Here is a 14,117-nt window from a genome sequence, read left to right on the forward strand (position 1 = left end):
GTTGTTGGAGCCACTCTTGAGGTTGACCAGTCTGGTCCTTATGTAAACGGGAAAGTTAATGATGTAGACATCACTTTTCTAGTGGACACTGGTGCTACTCGTTCTACTGTTAGATCAGTGGAAATTGAAAACCTACCTCTCTCTGGGGATACCATCCAAGTTGTCGGAGTAAGTAATCAGCAAATTAAAACAGACTTAACTGATCCAGTACCAGTTGAAATTGGAAATTACAGAGACAAACACAGATTTGTGGTTTGTAATAGTAGTCCAGTAAATCTATTAGGTAGGGACATCCTATGTAAAATGAATTGCAGAATATATTGTTCTCCTGAAGGAGTTGAATTACAAACAATGGAAGAAGATGGTTTGTATAGAATGACAATGATGATGATGGAAGCAGAAGAAACAAAATTGTTTCCTGCATTTGAAGAAAAAGATTTACCTGAAGAGCTAAAAGAAACAGTGAAATCTGAAATATGGGATTTTACTGGGAATGAGATGGGTCTGATGAAAAACGTAGATCCTGTTAAAATTGCATTGAAGCAGGGAATAGAATTTCCAAACACTCCACAATATAAAATGAAAACTGAGACAATTGAAGGTATTACACCTGTAATTGAAAAATTAATCAAGCAAGGTGTATTGAAAGAAATGAAGAGTAGCTCTTGTAATTCACCAATTATGGGAGTTAAAAAGGCTAACGGAACATTTAGGATCGTACAAGATCTGAGAAAGGTTAATCAAATTGTTATTCCATGTTGTCCTGTGGTTCCAAATCCAGCAGTAATTCTATTTCAGATTCCATATGATGCTGAATGGTACACAGTCATTGACCTTTGCAATGCATTCTTTACTGTTCCTCTACACCCAGACAGTTATGAAATCTTTGCTTTCAGATTCCAAGGTAAGACCCTTGGATGGACAAGAATCCCTCAGGGCTATACAGAAAGTCCTTCAATCTTTAACGAACTGTTAAAAAGATCATTAGAAGATTTAGACTTACCAGGTAGGTCTACGTTGGTGCAGTATATTGATGATTTGTTAATTGCTGCAAAGACAAGAGAAAATTGTGTAACAGACACAATAATTCTGTTAAATCGCCTTGCAGAAGAAGGACATAAAGTGTCCCCAGCAAAACTACAGTTTTGCAAACAGGAAGTAAAATATCTTGGTCACAGAATTGCAAAAGGAAAAAGACAAGTAACAATAGAGAGAATAAAAATGATTCAAGCAATGTTACCACCAAGAACACAAAGACAGGTCAGAATGTTCCTGGGAATGGTAGGTTACTGTCGACAATGGATAAGTGGATTTTCGGTAATTGCGAAACCACTACAAAGACTGACCAAATCAGATGTAAAAGATCCAATTATTCTCAATGATGTTGAAATGGAATCTTTTGAAAACTTGAAAAAGAGCTTATGCCAAGCTCCTGCTTTGGGTATGCCAAATTATGAAAAAGATTTTGAACTGTATTGCAGTGAGAGAGAAGGATGTGCATTATCTGTGTTAATTCAGAGACATGGAAACCTAAAGAAACCTATTGCATACTTCTCTGCAGTTCTTGATCCAATTGCAAAAGCATTACCAGGTTGTTTAAAAGCAGTTGCAGCTACAAGTATCAGTCTTGAACAAAGTGAAGGAATCATTATGGGATTTCCTGTAAAAGTTTTTGTGCCTCATTCAGTTGAAATATTACTGACAAGAGGTAAGACTCAACATTTAACAAGTAGCAGATTGACAAAGTATGAGAAAATCATACTGGGAGCAGATAATGTTTCGATTTCAAGATGTTTGAATCTGAATCCTTCTACATTACTGCCTGATTCTGAAATTGTTGATGACATCGAGACAGAACATGAATGTTTAGATGTCATGGAATTCTGCACAAAACCAAGAAAAGACATCAAAGACAGACCTTTACCTGAATCGGATTTTGTCTATTTTGTAGATGGCTCATGCTTAAGATCCGAAGGTGGTGTCTTGAAAGCTTCATACTCAGTTTGTACAGTCGAAGATGTTGAAGAGGCATCATGTCTTGAAGGAGTTCGTTCAGCACAAGTGGCTGAATTGATTGCTTTAATTCGTGCATGTGAAATATCAAAAGATATAAGAGTTACCATCATTACTGATAGTCAGTATGGATACGGAGTTGTGCATGATTATGGACAACTCTGGTCACAGAGAGGATACATGACATCAACAGGGTCACCAATTAAAAATGCAGTTTTCATTAGAAGATTAATTGAAGCAATACAATTGCCAAAAGAAATTGCCATAGTCAAGTGTGCAGCACACACTAGAGGGACTGATTATATTTCCAAAGGAAATGCCTTCGCAGATGAAACAGCAAAGTACTGCGCAAGGAAAAATTATTCTTACAATCGGAATAGAAGTACAGAAACTGATTCAAATTCATTAATGCTAACAACTATTGTAGAAACATGGAATGAGATTAGAGATTTACAAAACGAAGCAGATGATGAAGAAAAAGACCAGTGGTTAAGATCAGATTGTAGACAACGTGATGAAGATGGAGTGTGGGTTTACAAAGATGGGAGAGTAGTTTTACCAAATTGCATGATTTCTGACATGGCCAGATTATATCATGGTCCTGCACATTTAGGAAGAGATTCTATGGTCAGACTGTTTAAAGAAACATGGTTCAATACCAAATTTAGAACCATTGCAGAATCTTTTTGTCAAAGGTGTTTGTCATGCCAACAAATGAATCCAAACAGAAAATCAGTGGTGGGGACAGGAATAATTGGTCGAGAGGGTGGTCCCTTCACCAGGTTACAAATAGATTTCATTGAAATGCCCTTACACAACTGTTTGAAATATGTACTTGTAATTGTATGCTTGTTCTCAAGGTGGGTAGAGGCTTTTCCTACAAGACATTGTGATTCAATTACAGTAGCAAAACTAATGCTCAGAGAAATCATCCCAAGGTACGGTTTTCCAGTCACTATTGAGAGTGATGGAGGAAGTCATTTTGATAACAAACTGTTGAAATTAATTTGCGAAGCTATGAGTATTGAGCAGAAAATACACTGTGCATACAGACCAGAGGCATCAGGTGTAGTTGAACAAATAAATGGAACTATCAAAAACAGAATTGGGAAAATGTGTCTAGAGACAGGAGTGAAGTGGACTGATGCTCTTCCACTTGTTTTGATGTCAATAAGAAGTACACCAGATAAAAAGACAGGTTTGAGTCCTCATGAAATTTTGATGGGAAGAGTTATGAGGCAAGCTTTTGTACCTGTAGGTAAACTGTTGAGCATAAATGACAGTGCGATTTTGGATTACTGTAAAAGGTTATCTGATATGGTAACTTCTGTATCTAATCAGGTGGGAACTGAAGCACAATCAAATGACAAAGTTTTGACACATGATCTGAGACCTGGAGACTGGGTCAGAACGAAAGTACATCGGAGGAGGAATTGTCTATCTCCTAGATGGCAGAAACCTAGGCAGGTAATCTTGATCACTACTAATGCTGTAAAGTGCAGAGGATTGAAGCGTTGGATTCATCCAAGTCATACTATTCCAATACCAACTCCTGAGAATTCTGATGTTGAAAGTGATACCACAGATGACTCTGATTCTGAAGCAGAAGACAGAACAGAAGGTGAAGTAATTCCAGATTCTGAAGATCGACAAGAAAGTCGACATCTGGAAACTGTGCCGGTGAATGGAAAACTGGCAAGAAAAGACTTAGAAATAATTGAAATAGATTCTGAAGGTGAAGAGAATCTGTTAAAAGGAAAGATAACTGAGGATTCGGTTGTCTATATTGAAGACAAAGAAGCTGAACCAAAAGAAGTTTCAGACCAGGAGAGTATCGAAAGGCAGAGAACAAGCTCTGAAGTAAGGAACAAAAATCCGAAATCTGGGAAGCTAAAGGTAATTGAGGAAGAGGAGGAGAACGAATTACCGAGTACCAGTGATGGAAGACAAAGTGAAGTTCCTGAAGGAGTGAAATTGCCATATAGAGAAGTTCCTGAGTCAATTGAAATTTCAGACTACGAAACTGAGGAAAGTGACGTGGAAGGTGGAAGTGAAAACAGAAAGAAAAGGACTTGGAAATCAGAATCGAATAATTCTGAACCAAAGAAAAAGTACGTGAGAAAAGCAGACTACTGGCCTGGTGGAAGATTGAGAGTCAGATTGATTAAAAAGCCAATAGAACAAGTTGAAGAAATCAGTAGTCAAAAGAGTCCTGGAAAAGAGGTTGGAGTTGGAAGGAAAATAGAAGTGATATCAAGAAAAGGGAAGAGAATAATTAGACCAAACCAGAAATACAAGTCTCCTGAGTGGACTTACTTAGTAATTCCACCTGTTATAGACATATATGATAGTAGTGAAGAAGAAAACGAAATCCAAGAAATTAGTGACAATGATTGAAGTACAAATTTATTAAATTGGCATAAGGCTGAAGAAATCCTGTTAGTTGACACAAGGTCGAAGAAAAACTGTCTAGTAGAAGAAAAACTTATGTATGACATAAGGTCGAAGAAATCTTGTTTAGGGTTATAAAAAGAAAAATATTTTAAAAGGGGGGTGTATATAAATTTTAAAATTTATTTTTATTTTTAATTTTATTTTTGAGGCTAAAACTAACCTAAAAATGCCTTACATTAAGGAGAGCACTTCAAAATGCTCTGTTTTTAAAAGATGCTGTAAGATGACTCTGGTGTGTCTGCTCATTTTAGTTCTGCTCTGGTTGGTACTAGCTGTGATTATACCTTTAGAAATGAATAGAGAATTACACAAAGTTAACTTAACAAGCAAAGCTCTAGTTAGCCAAACTAAACATAGTGCATCTGCTAAAGTAATTGATCATCAACCTAACATTCATCAAGATAAATCAATAGGTGATTTTTCAAGCAATACATTCACAAAGCTTTTGAGTGAATATGTAAAGGTAATGGATGCAAAGGATTGTTATGTGTGCGTTAAGTTACCCGCTTCTGTTTCTGAGGGAGTAACATATAATATGCTTCCTCTCACTTATGCTGTTACATGTAGTGTATTAACTAGTTTATTTTATCAAACTGGTCGTTTAGAATATTACTATTCAAATTATGATGAGATTTTTGCTAATATCAAGATTGATAATGCTTTAAATAAGCATAAGAAAGCTAAACAATTGAGAGAATATTTCCTTGTTACTAATGAACTCACTTATGAGTATGCTTACAAGAATAATCTAACATGTAAATTAAGTGCTGAAGGTAAGAAATTTCTGAATATGGTTGAGGAGAGAAGAGCAATTTATAAGAGAAATGAATTAGTCAAGCAGACTAAGTCATCATTCTGGCAAAAAGAGGATGAGAAACTAAATGGTAAAATGCTTGAAAATATTGCAATTCACATAGACAAACCTGTTAGTGGAAAGCTTTGCATTAGAAGAGATAACACACTTTTTGATAATTATTTTGTAGGTGCAAGCAACTGTGAAGATACTTATCAGATTATGGGAGGTTGGGGATTTAAAGGTGGAAAAGATCCTATCTTTCCTGGAATTTATTTTGTTTGTGGTGACAAAGCCTACTACAACCTTCCAGACCATTGGTATGGAACTTGTTATGTGGGAATTGTTTTTCCTAAAGTGTTTCATGTTGACAGAGATTCAGAAGGATTATTTAAAATCCATAATTATGTAAATAGAGCTAAAAGAGAAACTTTTACTGAAGTTCTGGGAGATATTTTTCAAGCTGTTATACCTTTTGTTGGTATAACCCTAAATGCAGGGAGAATCAGAAAATTGTCCACTATAGTTGATAGATTATCAACTGACACTGCTGATGGATTTCAATTAGTGAATGTTGAAGTTATTGCAATTAGATCCATGGTAATTCAAGACCGTCTTGCTTTAGACATACTCTTAGCAAAAGAGGGAGGAGTCTGTGGCATTTTACATGTCCAACATTGCTGTACATATATACCGGATGAAAGTAAAAATATTGAAATGTATATTAAGAATATTACACAAATGCATTCTGAAATAATTCCTTTAGAAGAAGAAGATTTTACTGGGAAACTTTCAAATAGGTTTCAAGCAATTAAAAACTGGTTTCATAATATCGGAAGTTCAATTCTTGGCAAGATTCTGGCACCTTTGATTATAATTATATTCATTTTTATTTTGACTAAAGTAGGTTGTTTGTTGCATAAAAGAAAGAAGCATTTGAGAGAAAAGAAGAGAATTTATAAACTCAGAAAAGAAGAGGAAAGGGAGATTGAGTTGCAGGAGTTACATAGAGAGCGTCATGTTAATTGCAAGGATTATGCTGAAACAGACTTTTAGGTTTACTAATACAATGAATTTGAATCGATTTCTTATAAATTAAATTTACCAAAATTTTGTGTGCTGGTGTGGTGATTTGTTAATCACCAGATGAGGGAGTTGATGGAGCGAGATAGAAAACAAAATTTTGTTTAAACTCGCAAAGTCACATTTCCATAACATGAATAAAATTATTAATGATTTGTGATATGTTGTGCTAATACAACCTAGATTAAACTTTACACGTGGGGGGACTAACATGTGTGCTCATAAACGTGCATAAATGTTGCATCTTTTTGTTCGTGCAAAATAATAAAATAATTTATTGTTTTCGTTTTTGTCATTACTAACTGCTGCATATTTAAAATAAGCATGTGCTTGTTTTGCTTATTCTTGTCTGTGTGATGTCATTTCTACTATTCTAGGTGCATATGGGTCTCATAGAAAAACGGAGACTGGTAAATATAAACGCTGCTTTATTTGTTTGCAATGGCTAGGTAACATTTTGATTAATCGGGTGGGTTAATTATTTAGTAAACCATGGGGTGGATACAGAATATACTTTATTTCTTACATTAATACTTTTCTTGTGTTTGTTTTATACTAGAAATCATAAGTTGCCTGCTTTTGAGGCCTAACTATTTGAGCCGCACAAAAAGAGCTAATTCATATTTCTGCAGAAAGTCACGAGACGCCCATTCTGAATTAAAACGTTTATTGAAGCTGCATTCACAAAGCAAAAACTGATGAGCTGACATCATTCTGTCGGACATGGCCAAGGTCGAAAGTGAACTTTTTGTCAGTCCTTAACTTGGCATCCGCGGAAGTTGCACTGTAAGACTATGGAAGCTGCGAGGATGACTTAAAACAAAGTTGCAATCGCAGGAAGCCTCTGGCTTCACGTGGAAGAGACAATGGTCTTTGTAAGACATGATTTTGTGGAACTTTTTAAGAATCGGGTGACATGTCACTTGTCACTCTCAGCCAATGGGACGTCGAGTATTTCTGAAAACTTTCCTTTGCTAGTTTAGTTAGCGTAGAAAGGTATAAAAAGTCATGCCCTTAGGGTTGGGCTGGCTGCTGCTTTCTGACTTTCCGATGAGGGTGATGTGCTGCTGGACTTTGCGTGGAGCACGTAAGAATCCTCAAAGATCTTTACATTTAATTTCTGTCTATTTAGCTCAGTTAGGAAAATATGTTTTAGAAATGCTAAACTTTATATAATTCTTTGAAGTTAATTCAATTGCTTAAATTGTATTTTTCTTATTTCTTACCATCATGCTTGCTTTATTGCAAATAAATTTCATTTATAAGACTTACAACATATATACCATAATTTAGAAAATAAAATCTTACTTTTGACAAACAAGCTGGTCTTGGTTATTTAGAAGTATAGGTTACCTTTAGCTAGATCACGTCGCCTATAGTGGTCGTTTAAATGGTTGGGTTTTATTCTAATGATAATATTCTTTCTGCAAATGTATAAATATGTTTATAGTTTGTAAATAATGTGTATATAGATTTATTTGACCACCTGATTCAGTAGGCCCAAAAATATATCAGGTTCATAAATGGGTCCATGTATAGTTTAGAATTTTGTTTATAGGTTATGAAATTGGGTAGCGTAGTTTATGATATATTTTCTATAGCCCGCTGGATCAGGAACGCCCTCCCCCTGCGGGCGGTCCCTCCACCTCGGGGGTGGTGGACGGACGCAGGTCCGTCCGCCATCATAATCGACCCCCTGGTTCCTTACCCTAAGCTGTGCTGAGTACGCTTGGGATGATTTACTAGAATTTCTTCGAGAGGCAAATTCTAATATAAAAAATATTGAATACAAGACACCTGGAGAATTGTGATCTTTGGATCCTGTTAATATATGCAGGTATTTCAATGATAGATTTGAGGCTATGATGTCTTTTATCTACAATAAAAAAAATCCTCCTCTTGGAGAAGATGTGGATTTCTTCTGGAGAAAGGAGTATCAAGCAAGAGGTGCTCCTCATAAACATATGCTGTTATGGATTAAGGACGCTCCCAAATTTGGAACAGATGCGGATGATACTGTTTTGAGTTTTATTGAACAATATGCAACATGTGCTGTACCCAAAAGCACAGAAGAAAACAACTTAAGAGCACAAGTGTTACGATTCCAAAGCCATCGATGTAGAAAATACTGTCGACAAAAGTACAAATCTAAGGACAAGTTCTACACCAAATGTCGTTGTGGATTTCCTTGTCCTGTAATATCGAAAGGAAGAGTCACCAGTTTTATGTCATCTTTGCGACATACTATAACAAGAAAGTATCCAAAAAATACTTACAACTTAAGAAGAAATGAAGAGTCAAAATACATAAATGACTACAACCCAGTTATTTTGTCCATGTGGAATGCTAACATGGATATACAATATGTTGCGCACAATTCCATTGCTGTTGCTCAATATGTATTATCTTATATTACGAAATCAGAAAAGACGGAATTGAAAGAAATGTGGGAAGAGATTTCTCACGAGAAGACTCTAAGTAAGAAATTATACAGTTTCCATTTGAAGATGTTATCGCATCGAGAAATCGGAGCATAGGAATGCTCAGAACGGTTATCATCTGCAAGTCTACACTCCAAATCTAGAAGAATAATTTATGTGAGTCTAGGTCTTGCAGCAATGCGAAATCGAGTATTGAAATCTGTACAAGAAATTGAATAATTTGAAAAAAGATCCAGAAAGTACAGATATTTTGAAAACGAATATGTTGGACACATATTATCCAAACAGAAGTCATCATCTTGAGAACATGTGTCTCTATGAAGTGCTACAAAACTACACTTTTACACAGAATACTACAGAGAACATCAATGAGGGAAAAAATTGAGTCATTGGTTCCGAAGGATGTTTGGTAAAACAAACTAAAAAAAAATTGATTAATCACAGGAAACTGAGTTGCGACACTGCTGATAAAAGGGAATTTTACTATTTAGCCCTTTTACAACTATTCAAACAATGTCGTTCAGAACTGTAATTATTTGGAGATTTCCAGAGCTATGAAGATTCCTTTAATGCTTGTAAAGCTAGCGTACAATGCAGGGCTTTTGCAAATTATGTGAAAATGTTGAACAATGAAATTGATCTTGATCAAGCAGCTACAATTGCAGCTGAGATTGGTAGAGACAGTTCTCAAGACAGTCAAAGTTCTGCTGTGCTGAGTCAAGATCCACTGTGACAACTAATTGTTGAAAATGAAGCAGCAATCGCAATAATTGAGGTGGAAACTGCAATGCATCAAGCTCAAGACGATGTAACTAACTTAGCAAACTTGGAAGAACAACTAAATGTTGAGCAAAAACAAATATATGAGCAAGTGAGACAACAGATTGACCATAGATTACTTCATGAAAAGAAAGAGTGTTCATTCACATATTTCAACCTATCCGAATGTACGTGAGTGGACAAGCTGGAACAGGAAAAAGTTTTTTAATTAAAGTAATTACAAGTTATCTACAAGAAAACAACTGAGTCGCATTTGTCTTGTGTTGTCACTGCTCCAACTCGGTTGGCTGCACACAACATTAAAGGAATTACTTTACATCATTTACTAATGCTACCAGTAGAGCATGAAAACAAATTGGAATACCATAAGCTATCTGGAGAAGCTTTTTGTGAAGTTTCAAGAGTCTTGAAGAAAATGAAATTTCTCATTATTGATGAGGTAAGCATGGTATCAAACTTACTGCTTGCCTTTGTGCATTTAAGAATGCAGCAAATTATTAAAACAGGGTACGACATGTCATTTGGAGGAAAATACGTCATAGTTTTTGGAGATCTACTGCAACTGACTGCTGTAAAAGGACAACCAGTATTTAAAACACTTGTGCATGAAGACACCAGAAAGTCTCAGGGTAGTGTTGAAGACGTGAACATTTGGTCATATTTTGAATACAAAGAACTCATTACAAATATGCGACAGGCAAATGATGTTGATTATGGAACTATTCTCCAAGATTTAAGAATTGGACTACTAACTGAACATGGCAAACAAGCTTTGCAGACTCGACTACTTTCCAATTTGTCTCCAAATAAAAACGCAGTTCCTGAGAAAATGTACATGGAAATTGCAGAAAAGAAATCTGTAATCTGCTTAATGCCAACACTGCGTGAGTGTTCTGTATTCAATTAACAACTTTTGAAATTGAAAAATGAAGAAATAATAAAAATGGAAGCCATTGATAAAATAGAGCATGAAGGAATCACTATTATTTTGACCGAAAAACTGAAGACAAAATTGGATTCTTTAGAAAAATCAATATCTTAAACTGCTGGTTTAGAAAAGAATATATATGCACGTAGAGACTGTTGGATAATTTTAAGGCATAATTTGGATTTAGAAAAAGGTTTAGCTAATGGAGCAATGGGCAAAGTTGTGGATTTTGTTAATTATTAAAAAAAAAGATGATATTGAATTCTGAAAATTTTTATTTGATCAGATTGAAGAAGTTAAACAAATTGGTCGTTGTTCAGTTTGTTTTTTGCTTGTTAAAGATTTATATGTCCGTAGAAAAGAGTTATGTGGCATATGCAGTGACTATTCATAAATCTCAAGGTTTAAGTGTTGACAGTGCTTTGGTGCACATTGGAAATACTGTGTTTAAAGAGGGTATGGCATATGTTGCTTTGTCGCGAGTTAGAACACTATCTGGTTTGTTTTTGATTGATTTTGATGATACAAAGGTTACTGCAGATGCCAACTGTGTCAAAGAGTATAATAGGTTAAGAAGAACATATGCTCCTAATTTAGGTCAATATCCTGTATTTGAAAAGCGTGTGGTTGCTCGAAAAGAATATCTGTACTGAAGGTGTAGAGAAGGGAAAAAACAAGATAATGTTGTGATTGCAAGCAAAAAGAATAAGGACACTGTTGAAGAGATTGTTGGTTATCAGTTTGAAAATATTTCTGGTGTCAACTGCTATGCTAATGTAGTTGTCAATGTTGTTTTTTTCTTGAAGGTTTGCAACAGCAAATTATGGAGAATCAGGAAATACATTTTATTCCTTGTTGTATTCTGTTTATGGAAAATTGAGAACTGATAAAAGTAAAATACAAAGCGTTTCTGATGTTCATAATCTTTGGGATGTATGTTCTGGTTCTACACAATTTACACAAAATATCCAACAAGATGCTCAAGAATTTCTAATGTATATGCTTACTGTTTTGGAAAATGAAGGTGTAGACATAGAGAGTATTTTTGGCCTTTGTTATAAATGGGATCATTATTGTGAGAATTGTATGTATACACGTAGCACTAATGTAGACACTGAAAGATTTTTATATTTGACATTACCGGACTGTAATTCAGTGTCTTTTAATAAATTAGCTAAAGCTGCAAATCAAAACATGGAGTGTAGCCAATGCAAATCAGAAATTTTATCAACATTATTTATAAAACGATATGGACAATATATCATTTTAATGATGCAACGTTGTACAGCTGACGGAAGAAAATTGGATACTTTAATAAAACTTTTTGTAGCTACACAATTATCAATATCGAGAAGGACTTTTGTAGGAGCAGCAATAATTTTCCATGATGGCCCTTCAACAACATCTGGACATGGCACTGCTTATTTAAAAAGTGAGAAAGGCTGGAGCCTTTGTATGAGGAGTTGGTTTTCAAACAACATTTGCCTTCTGAATTACCAAATTCCTGCCTAATATTTTTAAAGCCAAAGTTTTAGGAAGATAATTCAGCCTCCGAGGAATTTATTATTATGATTTAATAGGATTACCATTGGACAATTTACATAAAAATGACTGCAAAAATACAATTTGGCCTCAAGGAAAGGTATTTCTTTGAATTATGGACTTTTTGTTGGACATTGTCTCAGTGTATAATTTTAACTGACATCATTTATAGCTTTAGCAGTAATCTTTTTATATATTGTGATTTGTATTATCTAGTATTGTACTATAGATAGATTAACAACAATCTAATTGATTGTTGTTTTTTTGCCTCTGTTATGTGATGAGCGCGATTGAAATCACTATTTATAGTGAAATTCAATATATTCTGAGAACATCAAAAAAGTCAAAGAAATTACTTTGTAAAATGCTAAAAATATGCTGAGCTGTTAAAAATGCATTATTGCATGTTATAACTATTTTTTCTTTTCTTTTATAGATCTTAATTTTAAGATTTTGATTTTACTACAATTTATATTATAAAAAACAGGTGATTAAAATGTGTATGTGTAGGTGTATTACTGTTCAGGTAAGTTTTAGTAAGTCTTAAAATGCATAATGAACTGTGTTTTCACACAGTTGAAGAAAAGGAAGATGGATGGACTAGATTTGTGTCACAGAATTCCAATGCAGACAAGTATGAAATAGAGGACAGCTTAAGAATACCTGTCTGCAAGATACATGGTTTAGTACAGAATAGACTGATATGGTTGTTTTGCAGTTGTTGGTAATTTCAGAATTAAAAGAAATGAAACTCTTTAACTTAAAGCACATCACTGAGTGTTTTTGCACATGTCATATTAGGCCGCATCTCTTTCCTTTAGTAATATATTAATATGTCCTATCAGTTTCCTAAAACGTAAGTAGTTGTGCATGTATCTTGTTCTCTGTTATCAGTACAGAAATGTACTCCTATAATTCCAATTGGACTAGCCATTAACACTCTTTCATATTTATAAGGTGAGGAAAAGGCATTCTGTATACCTTTTCCTTTCTATGTAAATATAATCTCATCATACACACCACTTTGCATTGAAAAGGTATTCTATAGGTTTTGCTGAGCGTGTTTGCACAGAACACTCATAGAACAAGACACATTTCCAGATTTATCAGAAAACATAAATCTGGACATGTTTGTGAATGCTGCACCATCCTCCTATTGGTGTAGCAAAGCACAACACTTTTCCTCATTTTTTAACTTTCAATATATGCTACAATGCACAGAATATATTGAAGTAGACAAATGCCTTTACTGATTGTTTTCGTGCAGGAAGGTGTCCCTTCCTGCACAAAAACAATCTCTGCATGCCATGGACATCCTTGTACCATGGTGCAAGGGTGCATGTGTCACCACATGGCTGCAGTTTAAGCAGCTGTGCAAAGTGAAGCACAGACCTGCAACATATTTATATACATATGTTGCATCCCTGTGCTTTCGAAGTACCACTGCATGCTGTAGTTAAAGTGTTTACAGTGTCATGCTGCAGCACCTCCTTATAATTTTGCACTTATGCATTCACCACACATCACGAATGTATTTTTACAGTCAATTATGCACTACACATACATTCATCTGAACTTTCACACACTAGCATACTAGTTTAGCTCTTTCTTTAACCAGAGTAATTACTTCTGAAAAGAACTTTTTTTTCTTTTTGTTGTTTTGTTTTTGTTTTTTGATTTATTGAACAATTGTTTTTTGTTTTTTTAAAACAGGGGAAAATAGTGTGAACCGGGAAAAGAGAACTAAAAACTGGGAGGAGAGGAAAAAAGAAACTAGCAATGGTGGTGGTCAACGGCTCAACATACCAGATCCACCGACTGCTCCCCATACGCAATGAGCTGTTTGCATTTTATGCATGTCATTCTTAGTTTCCCAAATTGGGGACAGATGTCAGGCTGTGATGTAGAGCTTGCTGGTCTTGCTCCACTAGTCCTCGTGACTGCTGATGAATAATGAGGAGCCTCTCTCAATCTTCTCAACTCCTTCCTGGCAAAGTTGACCGGATGCTTGGTTTGCAAGTGCTTCTGCATACTTGCAGTACCGCAGGAGTACTTTTTTGTGGGGTCTCCCTTTGAAAGCACT

Source organism: Lissotriton helveticus, chromosome 8 (genome assembly GCF_964261635.1).
Source record: "Lissotriton helveticus chromosome 8, aLisHel1.1, whole genome shotgun sequence".
Classification (NCBI taxonomy): Eukaryota; Metazoa; Chordata; class Amphibia; order Caudata; family Salamandridae; genus Lissotriton; species Lissotriton helveticus.